This window comes from Pseudophryne corroboree, chromosome 4 (assembly GCF_028390025.1).
Source record: "Pseudophryne corroboree isolate aPseCor3 chromosome 4, aPseCor3.hap2, whole genome shotgun sequence".
NCBI classification, from domain to species: Eukaryota; Metazoa; Chordata; class Amphibia; order Anura; family Myobatrachidae; genus Pseudophryne; species Pseudophryne corroboree.
In genome coordinates, this window is record NC_086447.1 from 209,127,838 (window position 1) to 209,142,330 (window position 14,493).

Here is a 14,493-nt window from a genome sequence, read left to right on the forward strand (position 1 = left end):
TTTCGGCTCTATCCATTTTCTTTCAAAAAGAACTGGCTTCTCTTCCTGAAGTCCAGACGTTTGTAAAGGGAGTGCTGCATATTCAGCCCCCTTTTGTGCCTCCAGTGGCACCTTGGGATCTTAACGTGGTGTTGAGTTTCCTGAAGTCACACTGGTTTGAGCCACTCAAAACCGTGGAGTTAAAATTTCTCACGTGGAAGGTGGTCATGCTATTAGCCTTGGCTTCAGCTAGGCGTGTCAGGATTAGCGACTTTGTCACATAAAAGCCCCTATCTGGTTTTCCATATGGACAGGGCAGAATTGTGTACCCGTCCACAATTTCTGACAAAAGTGGGGTCATCCTTTCATATGAACCAACCTATTGTGGTGCCTGTGGCTACTCGTGACTTGGAGGATTCCGAGTTACTAGATGTGGTCAGGGCTTTGAAGGTTTATGTAGCCAGAACGGCTAGGGTCAGGAAAACAGAATCTTTGTTTATCCTGTATGCTTCCAACAAGCTTGGGGCGCCTGCTTCAAAGCAAACTATTGCTCGCTGGATCTGTAACACGATTCAGCAGGCTCATTCTGTGGCTGGGTTGCCGCTGCCTAGATCAGTTAAGGCCCATTCCACAAGGAAGGTGGGCTCTTCTTGGGCGGCTGCCCGAGGGGTCTCGGCATTACAGCTTTGTCGAGCGGCTACTTGGTCAGGTTCAATCACCTTTGCAAAGTTCTACAAGTTTGATACCCTGGCTGAGGAGGACCTTGCCTTTGCTCATTCGGTGCTGCAGAGTCATCCGCACTCTCCCGCCCGTTTGGGAGCTTTGGTATAATCCCCATGGTCCTTACGGAGTACCCAGCATCCACTAGGACGTTAGAGAAAATAAGATTTTACTTACCGGTAAATCTATTTCTCGTAGTCCGTAGTGGATGCTGGGCGCCCGTCCCAAGTGCGGACTTCTTCTGCAATACTTGTATAGGTACACCACCGATTTTCCGGCATCCCCGGTTCCAGTGCCGTGCCGGATTATCGATTTTGCCGGATTAACGGTGGAAACTAATTTTGCCCCTTCAGAACATTTCTAAAGCAATAAATAGTAAAATATATGCTACAGTATAATATTAATTAATGAATAAACACAGTAGTGTATGCAAAACTGTTTATAAGCAAAACAGGTATCAGGTACGTTTTGAACAACCATTAACAGTAAGTGAAACAGTCACCACTGCGGTACTTGCTGTGACCTCGGACGCCATAACAGCCCCACTGATGCTTGCTGTGTCACCTGCAGTGTCCGTGGAAGCTGTACCCACTGACACTTGCGCGTATTGCGTGTTACGCCCATGCGCAGAAAATGTTCCGGATTAAAGGATGTCCCTAACCCCCTTTAATCCGGACAAATCAAAATTGTCCGGATTAAAAGAGGTTCCGGATCATCGGTTGCCGGAAAATCGGTGGTGTACCTGTATATAGTTATTGCTTAAAATAAGGGTTATGTTGGTTGCATCAGGGTTGATCTGATGCTCCGTTGTTGTTCATACTGTTAACTGGGTAAGTTTATCACGAGTTATACGGTGTGATTGGTGTGAGTATTGCCCTGGATTCCAAAATCCTTTCCTTGTACTGTCAGCTCTTCCGGGCACAGTTTCTCTAACGGAGGTCTGGAGGAGGGACATAGAGGGAGGAGCCAGAGCACACCAGTATCCAAATTCTTTCTTAAAGTGCCCTGTCTCCTGCGGAGCCCGTCTATTCCCCATGGTCCTTACGGAGTCCCCAGCATCCACTACGGACTATGAGAAATAGATTTACCGGTAAGTAAAATCTTATTTTCCTACACGTTATCCCATAGATTATTCCATGCGGTAAACCCCAGAGGGTGAATCTAATGTAGATTTTTCCTTGTATTGTAGCTCATAAGGCTACAAGGACAAATCAGAGCTCAGTGTTCCCTCTGGGGCTTACCATGTGGCTGAAGGGCAGTATTTGAATAGCCCCTGGCGCAGCAGGAGCTGCACAACTAATTGTATCTGCCCCTAAATGTTGCTGCAAGCCTCTCTACTGAGACCAGTGTCATTTCTATACACACACCAGGGTATATTCAATTAAAGTCGGATCCATTCCGACATGTATTTGTCGGAATGGATCCGACAACCCCTATTCAATCCCATCTAAAATTCGACTTTTTCAAGTCAAATTTAGATGGGACCCAGAGGAGGAGAGGGGGGATGCGAGCCGCGGAGGGACAGCCGGCGGCAGCCAGAGCAGATCAGCGCTACGTCACTCAGCCGCCCGACCTCACGGCAGCTTCCACCCGGCTCCAGCAGCGTGCTGGAGCCGGGTGGAAGCTGCCGTGAGGTCGGGCGGGTGAGTGACATCCAACTGCAGTGCTACTGTAGCGCTGATCTCCCTGTATGCCCGCCGGCTGTCCCCCCGTCTCCCTGCGGCTTCCCTCCTCGCCTCCTCCTGGTCCGCATCTCAGTCCGACGTCATTTTGATGTCGGACTGTGATGGTCGAAAAGGGGGCCAAAACCTGTCGGATTTGGCCCTGTTTTTGACATTAACACGTGGATCGGCAGCTATTCCGCCGATCCACGTGCTTTTCGACAAGTCGAATTTATCGACTTGTCGAAAAATTTTGCAAAATATTGAATATGTTGAATCAGGATTCGACCAAAAAAAGTCGAAAACTGCCGTCTTTTCGACAGACGGCAGTTTTCGACTTCAATTGAATATACCCCACGATCTATGTAGAAGTATACATTATGGTATATGCTGAACAGACTGTATTCAAACTGCACATTCTGAATACAGTCCAAATAGAGCAATACTGAAATATATGGATAACCATTGTATGGAGGGTTGTCTATATGCAACAGGATTAGAGACTCCATTTCAGCAGTAACAATGACAATCCTAGTAGAAAGAGTGTGATTTAAGTTGTATCTGGATTATGACCTTGCACAGCTTGTGTTGCTGGCCAAGCACACGCTACCATACATGCAACGGGATGCGGTCAGTTTACAATCAAAATACCAATGGTCAAAATACAGACATTTTAAAATACAGACAAGGTCAAAATGTCGACCTGAGTTTTTCATGATTTTTTTCCTTGAAACCGATTTGTTTATACTTTACCATCCCAGTGTACCTGGAGTGGGAATATAATAGTGGTGAGCGCAGCAGTGCACTTATATGGTATCCATGTCGACATACACACCAAAAAGAAAAGAAAAACGTATCAACTTTTTGACCTGTCAACATTTTAAATGTCGGTATTTTGACCTTTGGTCAATTGTTGTCTGTATTTTGACTGTCGGGATCTTTATTTTAAGTATTTCATACTAAACCCCATGCGACACATAGCCGCATTTGCAGGGACAAGAACACGGCTCCTAATTGAATTTCCCCTTGGAGCATGTCTTTGCCAAATGCTTGTATTGTAAAGCCCCTTAACATATACACTGCCTTAAATGAACAAAAGGCTGTTTCAGGCTGTTTTAACGCATTCAGTTATACATTGTCATACATTTAAAATTCTTCTTATACCTGTGTACATGAGGAAGAGACATGCACCTCGCCTCCATCTGAGTGTGAGAGGAATGTCATTTATAGACAGTCACAGAAGTGGGGAAACAGGGAGTCTGTTTATGTTAGGTGCACTATTAACCCCTCTAGAATTAGAATGTTTAAAATCAATTTTATTCAACAAACTGTAAAATCAGGGTATCAGAAGAACCCTCCCTGGCAATGGCCGCCGCACATGCGTAGTAGACGTAAAAAAAAAAATGGTATGTATAGTCTACCCTATATAGGGTCATATAAAGCGCAGTATAAAAATGATAGTAAAAAAGGAAAGAAATGAAATTGTGATTTAAAATATGCTGTGCACGGTCTCGGTTCAATATCCTAAGGTCTGGGTCTGTGTGTGAAAGCTGTCTTTATATAAATGACGGGTGCAGTGAGTTATATTGTATCAAACCATCAGTGGACTGCTACAGTATGTGCAATTCCTTTCTAGCCGTAAACAGTAATTGTTAGTAAACACTGCCTAGGATCTGATTCATGGTAAACAGTTCATAGACACTGAAGCATTTCTCCCAGTGTGATTATGAAGGCTCTTGTTATGGGTACGGGTCGTTGGGTCAACTCAACTTAGGTCGACAGGAACAATAGGTCGACGTGAACTAGGTCAAAAGGTCGATATAGGTTTTTGAACTTTTTTTTGGTGTTTTCTTCGTAAAGTGACGGAGAACCCCAATTAGTACTTCGCTACCGCTGCGCTCGGCGCAGGTTACCGTTCTCAATTGTAGTCCACGTGGATCGTCAAGTATGAAAGTCAAAAAAAGGAGGGAAAAAATAAAAATGTGAAAAACTCATGTCGACCTTTTGACCTAGTACATGTCAACCTAATGACCAGGTCGACCTATTGACCATGTCGACCTAACGACCGTATCCCCTTGTTATATTCATTTACATGTTTTCAAAGGGAGCGGTATGTGTATTATAACAAGAGCTAACTATATATAAACGTTATGCTTATTTATAAAATATTAACCTTATACAGGTTTTATCAAAGGGATATAGACAGTATATAATAACCTCTGTTTAGCTTTTATTAAAAGGGTAAAATGCTGCAATGTCTATACACTATTTAAAATGCATCAGATACTACACAGTGTTTACAGGTGGTCTTCACTTTGCCGGCGGCTGGGCTCCCGACGACCAGCATACCGGTGCCGGAATCCCGACCGCCGGCATACCGACAGTTCTTCTCCCCCTTGGGGGTCCACGACCCCCCTGGAGGGAAAATAGATAGCATGGCACGCGTAGCGTGCCACCGTGCCCGCAGCGAGCCCCCAAGGGGCTCATTTGCGCTCACCCAGCTGTCGGTATGCCGGCGCCGGTAGCCCGACCGCCGGTATACCATACTACACCCAGTGTTAACTACAATGTTTTAATTACAGTTTGTGGCTGTAAAGGAATTCTACATAATTGCTGTCTGAATCATGACTGTTTGATACAATACAACTCACTGCAGCTGCTATTTCTATAAAGACAGCTTTCACACACCGATACAGACCTGCTGAGACTGTTCACAGCACATATTAAATTATACTTTCCTTTCTTTCTTTTTTTTTCCAGTACAATTCTCCCTCTTGGCACTGCAAGCGTGGGTGGTAGGGGCAAATTGTAATATGCGCTGACTGATTTAGAGCTGGGAGCAGGGCGCCTCCAAGCTCAACTCTAAATCGCAGTTTTAAAATAGAACAGCCACTAATTTGTGTGTAACATGCAGCAGCAGGCCGCACTTTCCCTGCATGTGGGGAAAATCAGCATTTACAGCCTTTGCATTGCAGTAAGGATTTTCTAGGTGCAAATCTGCTCTCTTTAGCTGGATTTGCTCCCAGGTCTGAATGTGACTGTTGTTTGTTTAGCTACAGTATGTGCTGCTGTCAAAAACAAGCTGAAACTGGATGTTTCCCGGGTTTGGTGTCGTTTTGTTGTATAATCTGGAAATGTCTGTTAAGGGGGGTACTCACGGAGCGATATTCTAAGCAATCTGACTAGCATTATCGCTCCGTGTGTACCCCCTATAGCGATGCGCAGCCCCGCGCATCGCTATCGCTGCTGCTAGTTTGGCCTGCATGCAGGCCAATCTAGCGGGTCGCTCACTTCACCCGCTGGGTGAAATGAGCGCCGTCTCCCCCCGCACGCTCAGCACAGATCGCGCTGTGCTGAGCGGCGGGAGAGATGTGTGCTGAGCGGTTCGCTCAGCACACATCTTTCCCGCATCGGCCCGTCTATATGGGTCTTTACAGGATACTCGTGCAGGTTAGCAGCCACTTGTTTTTCTGTAAGTGATTTGGTATGGCATATACACTAAGAAGCACTGTTTGGATGGAGTGTTCCTGGTATTGTCTCGGTCAGGTTTTCTCCAGTCTGCATTACATCAGAGCTGTAAGGTGTAGTGTAAGTAGTCGCTGGGAATGAGCGCTTTGCTCTGTCTGCCTGACTAGTCTTCCTAGTTGAACCTTTGTGCTCAATCCTAGAGCGTCTTCCTCCTTCCTGGGAATGAGTGCTGAACATGTGGCTATTAAATAACGAGCACTTGCGTATTTATAATGAGTGTGGTGAACACGGGCCTCCGGGGTCCATTTAATTCAATACTTTCCCTCCAGAGTCCCATGTCGGCAGCAGCAGCGCTGCAGAAATCACCAAGAAAATGTTGCGGCAGGCATTTTCCCAGTGTTTCACGCACGTGCATTACGATAATTACTGGAAAAACGTCCGCCGCGCCATGTTTCCGGGTATCTGCACGTGTGTATTAGATTATGTGACAAAGCTAGGATCAACTAGTAACCCTGGTGGCCAGTGTATACAGCGCTGCTAGCAAGAGAAGAGGGAGCCAAGATGGATTCTGCACACGGGCCTCCTCCTCCTCTCTAGTTGCACCCCTGATAAACCAAACTGTGCCAGTTAAAAGTGAGTGGGGGAACACTGACCTCGGACTTTCCCAAATGGTTTTGCAAATTTCACCCCTCTCGCACAGTTTGCTGTCACACAATGTTCAAAGAAGTTGTGTTTTATTCCTGTGCGTCATTAAAATGCTTAGTTCAAAAGTAGAGCAATGTGTTAACTTAAAATTTTTAGTTAAATTGAACAAAACGCCCATTGGTTATTGACTGTCGTGAGGATGTCGAAGATAATGAACTTCCCGGATGACCTTGCACATCAAAGACAAACAAAAATGTGGACAAAATTTAGAAAATTGTTGGAATTGACCTTCGACTCAGCATTCGAATTATGGCAGTAATGGTTAACATCGACAATTAAACTGTTTTCTCTAACGTCCTAAGTGGATGCTGGGGACTCCGTCAGGACCATGGGGAATAGCGGCTCCGCAGGAGACAGGGCACAAAAATAAAGCTTTAGGATTAGGTGGTGTGTACTGGCTCCTCCCCCTATGACCCTCCTCCAAGCCTCAGTTAGGTTTTTGTGCCCGTCCGAGCAGGGTGCAATCTAGGTGGCTCTCTTAAAGAGCTGCTTAGAAAAAGTTTTTTAGGTTTTTTATTTTCAGTGAGTCCTGCTGGCAACAGGCTCACTGCATCGAGGGACTTAGGGGAGAGAATTTCAACTCACCTGCGTGCAGGATGGATTGGATTCTTAGGCTACTGGACACCATTAGCTCCAGAGGGAGTCGGAACACAGGTCTCACCCTGGGGTTCGTCCCGGAGCCGCGCCGCCGACCCCCCTTACAGATGCTGAAGATTGAAGGTCCGGAAACAGGCGGCAGAAGGCTCTTCAGTCTTCATGAAGGTAGCGCACAGCACTGCAGCTGTGCGCCATTGTTGTCACACACTTCACACCAAGCGGTCACGGAGGGTGCAGGGCGCTGCTGGGGGCGCCCTGGGCAGCAATATTTTAATACCTTATGGCAAAAGAATACATCACATATAGCCATTAAGGCTATATGTATGTATTTAACCCATGCCAGTTATCTAAAACTACGGGAGGAAAGCCCGCCAAAATAGGGGGCGGGGCTTATTCTCCTCAGCACACAGCGCCATTTTCCTGCTCAGCTCCGCTGTGAGGAAGGCTCCCAGGACTCTCCCCTGCACTGCACTACAGAAACAGGGTAAAACAGAGAGGGGGGGCATTTTTTGGCGATATATTGGATATATTTAAGCTGCTATAAGGAACAACACTTATATAAGGTTGTTCCCATATATATTATAGCGCTTGGGTGTGTGCTGGCAACCTCTCCCTCTGTCTCCCCAAAGGGCTAGTGGGGTCCTGTCTTCGATAAGAGCATTCCCTGTGTGTCTGCTGTGTGTCGGTACGTGTGTGTCGACATGTATGAGGACGATGTTGGCGTGGAGGCAGAGCAATTGCCGATAATGGTGATGTCACCCCCCAGGGAGTCGACACCGGAATGGATGGCTTTGTTTATGGAATTACGTGATAATGTCAGCACATTACAAAAATCAGTTGACGACATGAGACGGCCGGCAAACCAGTTAGTACCTGCCCAGGCGTCTCAGACACCGTCAGGGGCTGTAAAGCGCCCTTTACCTCAGTCGGTCGACACAGACCCAGACACAGACACTGAATCTAGTGTCGACGGTGATGAAACAAACGTATTTTCAAGTAGGGCCACACGTTATATGATCACGGCAATGAAGGAGGCTTTGCATATCTCTGATACTGCAAGTACCACAAAAAGGGGTATTATGTGGGGGGTGAAAAAACTACCTGTAGTTTTTCCTGAATCAGAGGAATTAAATGATGTATGTGATGAAGCGTGGGTTAACCCAGATAGAAAAATGCTAATTTAAAAAAAGTTATTAGCATTATACCCTTTCCCGCCAGAGGTTAGGGCGCGCTGGGAAACACCCCCTAGGGTGGATAAGGCGCTCACACGCTTATCAAAACAAGTGGCGTTACCGTCTCCTGATACGGCCGCCCTCAGGGATCCAGCGGATAGGAGACTGGAAACTACCCTAAAAAGTATATACACACATACTGGTGTTATACTGCGACCAGCCATCGCCTCAGCCTGGATGTGCAGTGCTGGGGTCGTCTGGTTGGATTCCCTGACTGAAAATATTGATACCCTGGATAGGGACAGTATTTTATTGACTATAGAGCAATTAAAGGATGCTTTCCTTTATATGCGAGATGCGCAGAGAGATATTTGCACTCTGGCATCGAGAGTAAATGCGATGTCCATATCTGCCAGAAGGAGTTTATGGACGCGACAGTGGTCAGGTGATGCGGATTCCAAACGACATATGGAAGTATTGCCGTATAAAGGGGAGGAATTATTTGGCGTCGGTCTATCGGATCTGGTGGCCACGGCAACTGCCGGAAAATCCACTTTTTTACCTCAGACCCCTTCCCAACAGAAAAAGACACCGTCTTTTCAGCCGCAGTCCTTTCGGTCCTATAAGAACAAGCGGACAAAAGGACAGTCATATCTGCCTCGGGGCAGAGGAAGGGGTAAGAGAGGGCAGCAAGCAGCCCCTGCCCAGGAACAGAAGCCCTCCCAGGGTTCTGCAAAGCCCTCAGCATGACGCTGGGGCCTTACAAGCGGACTCAGGAGCGGTGGGGGGTCGACTCAAGAATTTCAGCGCACAGTGGGCTTGCTCACAGGTGGACCCCTGGATTCTGCAGGTAGTATCTCAGGGTTACAGGTTGGAATTCGAGAAGTCTCCCCCTCGCCGGTTCCTAAAGTCTGCTTTGCCAACGTCTCCCTCAGACAGGGCGACGGTATTGGAAGCCATTCACAAGCTGTTTTCTCAGCAGGTGATAGTCAAGGTACCCCTCCTACAACAGGGAAAGGGGTATTACTCCACGCTATTTGTGGTACCGAAGCCGGACGGCTCGGTAAGACCTATTCTAAATCTGAAATCTTTGAACCTGTACATACAAAAATTCAAGTTCAAGATGGAGTCCCTCAGAGCAGTGATAGCGAATCTGGAAGAAGGGGACTTTATGGTGTCCCTGGACATAAAGGATGCTTACCTGCATGTCCCAATTTGCCCTTCACATCAAGGGTACCTCAGGTTCGTGGTGCAAAACTGTCATTATCAGTTTCAGACGCTGCCGTTTGGATTGTCCACGGCACCTCGGGTCTTTACCAAGGTAATGGCCGAAATGATGATCCTTCTACGAAGAAGAGGCGTATTAATTATCCCTTACTTGGACGATCTCCTGATAAGGGCAAGGTCCAGAGAACAGCTGGAAGACGGAGTAGCACTAACCCAACTAGTGCTGCAACAACACGGGTGGATTCTGAATTTTCCAAAATCTCAGTTGACCCCGACGACACGTCTGCTGTTCCTGGGAATGATTCTGGACACGGTTCAGAAAAAGGTGTTTCTTCCGGAGGAGAAAGCCAGGGAGTTATCCGAACTTGTCAGGAACCTCCTAAAACCAGGGACAGTGTCTGTGCATCAATGCACAAGAGTCCTGGGAAAGATGGTGGCTTCTTACGAAGCGATTCCATTCGGCAGATTCCACGCACGAACTTTTCAGTGGGATCTGCTGGACAAATGGTCCGGATCGCATCTGCAGATGCATCAGCGGATAACCTTATCGCCACGGACAAGGGTGTCTCTTCTGTGGTGGTTGCAGAGTGCTCATCTGTTAGAGGGCCGCAGATTCGGCATACAGGACTGGGTCCTGGTGACCACGGATGCCAGTCTGAGAGGCTGGGGAGCGGTCACACAGGGAAGAAACTTCCAGGGAGTATGGTCAAGCCTGGAGATGTCTCTTCACATAAATATACTGGAGCTAAGAGCGATTTACAATGCTCTAAGTCTGGCAAAACCCCTGCTTCAGGGTCAGCCGGTGTTGATCCAGTCGGACAACATCACGGCAGTCGCCCACGTAAACAGACAGGGCGGCACAAGAAGCAGGACAGCAATGGCAGAAGCTGCAAGGATTCTTCGCTGGGCGGAAGATCATGTGATAGCACTGTCAGCAGTATTCATTCCGGGAGTGGACAACTGGGAAGCAGACTTCCTCAGCAGACACGATCTACACCCGGGAGAGTGGGGACTTCATCCAGAAGTCTTCCACATGATTGTGAAACCGTTGGGAAAAACCAATGGTGGATATGATGGCGTCCCGCCTCAACAAAAAACTGGACAGGTATTGCGCCAGGTCAAGAGATCCTCAGGCAATAGCTGTGGACGCTCTGGTAACACCGTGGGTGTTCCAGTCAGTGTATGTGTTCCCTCCTCTGCCTCTCATACCAAAAGTACTGAGAATTATACGGCAAAAGGGAGTAAGAACGATACTAGTGGCTCCGGATTGGCCAAGAAGAACTTGGTACCCGGAACTTCAAGAGATGCTCACGGAGGATCCGTGGCCTCTACATCTAAGACGGGACCTGCTTCAGCAGGGACCGTGTCTATTCCAAGACTTACCGCGGCTGCGTTTGACGGCATGGCGGTTGAACGCCGAATTCTAAGGGAAAAAGGCATTCCGGAAGAGGTCATTCCTACACTGGTAAAAGCCAGGAAGGAGGTGACTGCACAACATTATCACCGCATTTGGAGAAAATATGTTGCGTGGTGTGAGGCCAGGAAGGCCCCCACGGAGGAATTTCAACTGGGTCGATTCCTACATTTCCTGCAAACAGGATTGTCTATGGGCCTCAAATTGGGGTCCATTAAGGTTCAAATTTCGGCCCTGTCGATTTTCTTCCAGAAAGAATTGGCTTCAGTTCCTGAAGTCCAGACTTTTGTAAAAGGAGTACTACATATACAGCCCCCGGTTGTGCCCCCAGTGGCACCGTGGGATCTTAATGTAGTCTTGGATTTTCTCAAATCCCATTGGTTTGAGCCGCTCAAATCGGTGGAGTTGAAGTATCTTACATGGAAAGTAACCATGCTACTGGCCCTGGCTTCAGCCAGGAGAGTATCAGAATTGGCGGCTTTATCATATAAGAGCCCATATCCGATTTTCCATACGGACAGGGCAGAACTGCGGACGCGTCCTCATTTTCTGCCTAAGGTGGTGTCAGCGTTTCACCTGAACCAGCCTATTGTGGTGCCTGCGGCTACTAACGAGTTGGAGGATTCCAAGTTGTTGGACGTGGTCCGGGCATTGAAAATATATATTTCAAGAACGGCGGGAGTCAGAAAGTCTGACTCACTGTTTATATTGTATGCACCCAACAAGATGGGTGCTCCTGCTTCTAAGCAGACGATTGCTCGTTGGATTTGTAGCACAATTCAACTTGCACATTCTGTGGCAGGCTTGCCACAACCTAAATCTGTCAAGGCCCATTCCACAAGGAAAGTGGGCTCATCCTGGGCGGCTGCCCGGGGGGTCTCGGCATTACAACTCTGCCGAGCTGCTACTTGGTCAGGGGCAAACACGTTTGCAAAATTCTACAAATTTGATACCCTGGCTGAGGAGGACCTTGAGTTCTCTCATTAGGTGCTGCAGAGTCATCCGCACTCTCCCGCCCGTTTGGGAGCTTTGGTATAATCCCCATGGTCCTGACGGAGTCCCCAGCATCCACTTAGGACGTTAGAGAAAATAAGAATTTACTTACCGATAATTCTATTTCTCGTAGTCCGTAGTGGATGCTGGGCGCCCATCCCAAGTGCGGATTGTCTGCAATACTTGTACATAGTTATTGTTACAAAGAAATCGGGTTGTTATTTGTTGTGAGCCGTCTGTTCAGAGGCTCCTACGTTTGTCATACTGTTAACTGGGTTCAGATCACAAGTTATACGGTGTGATTGGTGTGGCTGGTATGAGTCTTACCCGGGATTCAATATCCTTCCTTATTGTGTACGCTCGTCCGGGCACAGTATCCTAACTGAGGCTTGGAGGAGGGTCATAGGGGGAGGAGCCAGTACACACCACCTAATCCTAAAGCTTTATTTTTGTGCCCTGTCTCCTGCGGAGCCGCTATTCCCCATGGTCCTGACGGAGTCTCCAGCATCCACTACGGACTACGAGAAATAGAATTATCGGTAAGTAAATTCTTATTTTTAAAGTTTTGCATCAAACTCTTACAATGATAAACGTTTGTGCTAAGATGGTTCCAAGACTTCTCACTACTAAAAACTAGGTTGGCCGTGCACATATACAACATTAGAAAAGGTTTGGATACACACACTGTGTCGGCACATTTTAAAATATGCCATGATAAAAAGGACTGTCATTTAAAAATTTTCTGTGGTATAGAATTAATTTTGCCAAAATTAAGAACTAGGAATGTAGAAAAAGGATTGTCCAGAGCAGAGATGCGGTGGATCTTCTTATTAAAAACCCTTACTCCTAATGGTTTGAATAATGAATTTGAATTGGGGTGCTTTTTAACATAGTAAATATAATAATATTTCCTCTTTTTAAATACCTTTTAATAAGCACTGTCACTTTATGGATGTTGATACGGTGATGGGTGACACTGAGAGATCATCAAACTTTGAATATATGTATCACTGTTTATTCCATATTTTTTGCAGTGTTTGTTTGAATATTGATATGGACATAATGTGCTACCAACATTGCTATCTATATGTGTAGCATATTTAAGATCTGGACTTGAATGAACTAATTCCGTATTGACTGCGTGGACCCTATGGACCGCAGTGGAACGCAGCGCTGACGTATGAAGGCTAGTACTTCCTGCCTTCGGTGATTACATCTAATGGATAGCCGTGGAACGCAGCGCCGATATACGGATGACATCATCTCCGGTCGGGAAACAGGAAGTGAAGATCCCGCATCGCTGCTCCTATTTTAGTAATTAGTAAACCTTTAAAAGACTTATTCTGGGACTGCAACCACACTTCTGACGAAGGATCCAGCGAGGTCCGAAACGCGTTAAGTGTGGTCTCCATAACTCCTGTTGGTCGGACACTCATTCACCCGGCATCGCCACCTTGGAGAAGCTCCTACAGGTTCCGGAACTGTGGCCGCTAATCCCTTCCTGATTACATCAGCAGGATTCTGGTGATATGCTTGCAGTGTTCCCGTGTCTTTGCCATGAAAGGATGTCTTACATGTGATTTTTATTTCTATTTGTTGTAAGTGCAATTTGTATTAAAACGTTTCCTCTTTTATACAAAATACTGCACTATTATTTATTTTCTGTGCTGACTCCCCCTGTAATGGGTAATATCCCTGTGAGGGAAGCACTATTGTTCTGATTTCAGAGATTTCTGGACGGTACCAACCTCTACATGCATTGATGAGCTATTCACAGAAGATTGCGATCAATTCATCTTTCATTTATAAAAGCTCAGTAATTTCCATTTTATTTGGATGTGGTGCTTTGCATGTATACACCTCATTGCATGATTGTTTGTTTTTCGCTATGCACATTCCTGGTATCATTCTGTACATGGTTAAGCAGAATAGCGCAGGATTAAGCACGTAAAAATCCTTTAGAATATTTCTCACTACTGAGCAGAAAGAAAGCTATTTTGTATAGACATTCTAGAAAAAAGTCACAATTTTTAGATAGTTATAACCTGTGATGAGACATGGATCTTCCAGTACGATCCTGAGACAAAACACCAGTCCATGAACCGGAAAACACCATCACCAAGAATGAAGAAAGCACGTCAAGGCAAATCCAAATTCAAATCCATGTTGTTTTCTTTGATAATCATGGTGTTATTTTGGCAGATTGGATACCAGAAGGCGCAACAAGGAATCAGAATTACTACAACAATGTTCTAGGACCTTTGCAGGAAAGAATCGGAGGAAAGAGGCCAGCGTTCCGGAAAGAGCTCTCCCTGTGAAGCAGTTTTTCGCTGAGAAATAGGTTGCAGTGCTAGAACACCCTCCATACTTTGCCAGACCGAGCACTCTCTGATTTCTTTCTTTTCCATAAAGACAAATCTGTACTCAAGGGAACCCGTTTTGCATCAGCTACTGAGGTAAAAAAAAAGAAGACAATTCTTTTGCAGAGAAGACAGATGACGGGTGATGAGCTATAACCCAGCTTTGACCAATGGAAAATAAGAATGCAGCGGTGTGT

The 14,493-nt window shown here is 46.4% G+C and overlaps 1 protein-coding gene across 1 annotated transcript in view; it reads left to right on the forward strand.

Moving 5' to 3' along the window:
* The window catches only part of WDFY1 (WD repeat and FYVE domain containing 1), a 108,655-nt gene that overhangs the window by 29,259 nt on the left and 64,903 nt on the right, over window positions 1-14,493 (forward strand). The window lies entirely within an intron of this gene.